Consider the following 3,427-nt stretch of genomic DNA (forward strand, 5'->3'; position numbering starts at 1 on the left):
TATATATAATTTACCCCCCAGTTACTTTTTACTAATTTCTGGGACAAAATGTCAGATACCCAAAATTAAGAAAGAACAGGTTTATTCAGCTCACAGTTGTGGATGTTTCAGTCTATACTCCACTGTCTCCAAGGCAAAGCTGCATATGGCAGAAGGCAGCCATTCATGATGGCAGGAAACAGCAAATAGCAAAGAGAGGAGCAGCCACTACTTCTAGCAAGTCTCTTTGCCTTTCTTCCATGCTGACTGTGAAGACTAGAGCTCCTCCCAGGAAGTGGCATCCTTCATCCTTTCTCAGTTCCCTTTAAATCCTGTTCATGCTGAGTTACTCTAGGGTGGGCCCTGCAGACCCTAGAGAGGTTCATCCACACCCAAAAGTGTAGAATTGCTGAGTTAATTTAGTTAAGCTTTTAACTTATCGAATTGACACAATGTATCAACCACTATAATCCACCCCTTGTCAACTTGGCACTTGACATATTTCTTTAAAACAGTCTCCAGATTCAATGACATGATTATTAACATTTCACAACTTTAACAATATAACTCCAGTTAAACTATCATTAAGAATCACTATTAAGTCTATCAACATTTTATTACATGAGAACTATAGCCCCTCAAAGACTAATGAACATCACTTTATGAAAACGGCATTTAATTTATCTGCAAGAAGTGTCGAAGTTCTAAAAGTTTAAGCATTGCTAAAAGAGTCCGAGTTCCAAATTAAACAGTTCCAATATTTAATGGCAGAAGAAAAACATTATCATTCCAAAAGGTTCAAACAGGAGGATACAAAGCATTGGGACCAAAGAAGGTACCAATCATACAGGGCAAACATTAAGTCCTGTAGTTCCACATTCAACATCCCAGGTAATCTGTGGCAAATAGTGAGCTATACATGGTTCCACCTCTATGGCACTTCTGCTGGTCGTAGCCCCCATGGCTCTTCTCTGGTGCTAGCTTTGCTTCTTCCTTGCAAGTTTCTTCAGAAAATCCACATTTCTGGCTTTTTCTAACTTCTGGGCTGTCCAGTGAATAGGCTTCTCACTCATAGCTTTACATACTGCCCTTTGAGGGGCACACTGGTCTCCAAGGCCTTCTGAAACCTAGGTGGAAGCCTTCTTAACCTCAAAACTCCTGCATTCTACATGCACCTAATAGCAATACCAAATGGTTAATTCCAAGGATAATTCCAATTTCAAATGGATAATCCCTGGTTACCAGCTGAATTGGTAACCAGGTTTCCTTCTCTCTTGACTATAGGAGCCAAAGACCTGGATTGCTGGGCACTCTGATACTGATTCTGAGGAACAAATTTTCTATGCTGCTGCTATTCTGGAATCTGGTGTGTCCACTGTGTCCATTCTGGAACAAAGTGCTCTGTGTGTTTGTACTCAAGGAAAGTCCCTCATCCTTGTAGCTCTGAAGGTTCAAAAGGCAAGGACATTCAACCTATTGTGATGACCTCGGGACATCTTTTCTCTTTTCCTATTCCTCCTGAGAAATGGAGATCTCTGCTCCATCTTTACTCCATAGTCTTCCAGGCACTTCTTTTCTGGCCAAAGTCACATTTTGAATCATCATTCTGGGCTCTTTGTTCTTGATTCTCTACATAAATCTGACTAAAATTCCCCAACAATAGCCATGCCACTGTCTCAACAGTTGACTGCCTTGAAATTTCTTTTGCCAGATTAATCAGTCCAGCTCCCATAATCTCAGTCTCAAGAAAACTCTCCGGACCTGAACGAAATTAAAACAAACTTTCTTCCAAGCCGTAACACATATCCTCTGGTGTCCGATAACCAATGAAGTCTTTTTTCCCAGGAGAAACCTCTGCATCTCGGTCTTTACAGGCAGGATTTTTATTAGCATTCAGGTTCTCTGTTCTCTGACCAGAAGCTCCCGTACAGAACAGCCAAAGGCACTGCAGTGCTCTTCTTTCAGGTGACATCTCTGAACCTTTCCTATCTCTTTCCATAATCCATCCCCAAAAGCTGGTAAGCCACAGTGTCTGGTATAGTCACAACAATGAATCCACGTCTCTGGTACCAAATTCGGTCTCAGTTAATTTCACTCATTATTGGGATAAAATATTGAACACTCCAAATTAAGTAAGGGAAGGTTTATTTAGCTCACAGTTTGTGCAGGTTTCAATTTATACTTAACTGGTTCCAATGCAGAATAGCACATGGCAAAGCCAGCCATTTATGATGGCAGAAAACACCAAAGTGCAACGAAAGGATCCAAACCTGCAACTTCTATCAAGTCTCTCTTCCTTCCTTCCACGCTGACTGCAAAGACTGGGGTTCCTTCAAGGAAGTGGCATGCTCAATCCTCCCTCAGTACCATTTTATATGCTTTTTGTGCTGAGTAACTCTAGGGAGTATTCTCCACGCCCAGGGAGGAACCTTCACACTCTAGGGAAGAGGGATCTCCACACATTAGGGAAGGGTCTCCATGCCCTAGGACATGGAATTGTCTAGCCCATCTAGTTAAGCTTTTAACTTGTCAAGTTGACACAATGTATCATGCACTACAAATATATATATATATATATATATATATATATAATAAAACAGTAGCTCTCAGTTAAAAATATAGTCTAGAAAATGACAGCTTGGGGAAACCAAAGTTAGTGGAGATTATTTAGGAATCATGAAGGAACTGACAGAGGAAGAAAAAGTAGGATTTAGTGGTACAGAATAAATAGATCACATTGCAGAAGCGATAACATTCAGTGTTGCTGACACTGCCTGACTAACCATCATTTCTGAACCAAAGTGAAATTAATACTTCTGCTCATAGAGTCTTGGACACATGCACTGGGACTGAAAGTGTCACTTGCCATTAGAAACAGGGAGGAAATGGGAAATAGTCCTTCCACAGAAGCCTTCCACAATCAACAGTTGGTAAGTGACCTCGGCATAAGTGCTGTCAGCTAGAACATGGAGGAAGAGCTGCCAGCGATGTCGCAGTCAGGAAGAGCAGAGGTTTGGACCCTAGGTCCCAGAGATGCATTTCTGTAGCTTCATACTGTAAAGTTCCCAGAGTTCATGAACAGGAAACAGTCAAGAGAGGTGTCCAGCAGTTGGAGAGCAAACTGGGAGGAACCCCACCATGAGGCAAGTGGTGAGGAACACGAAGCAGGTCCCAAAGTCATAGTCCTGGACCCTTTAAGTTGCACAGGCGTGGAAGGTTACATCAGTGCCATGTTCTCACAGTAACCAGAACTCTACACTCAGCAGCATCTTGAGGATGCACTGTCATATTAGATTTCCAGTGTAAATAGAAACTCATTCTGACTTGAGCTCTGTTCTTAACTCTAGGCTGTGGAAAGAGACATTCTTCCAACACAACAGAAAATTCTCTGCTGTATTTCATTTGATTGCACCACATTTTACATTTTGTTTTTATATTATTTTTTATT

Source organism: Octodon degus, unplaced genomic scaffold (genome assembly GCF_000260255.1).
Source record: "Octodon degus isolate 3935 unplaced genomic scaffold, OctDeg1.0 scaffold00175, whole genome shotgun sequence".
Lineage (NCBI taxonomy): Eukaryota > Metazoa > Chordata > Mammalia > Rodentia > Octodontidae > Octodon > Octodon degus.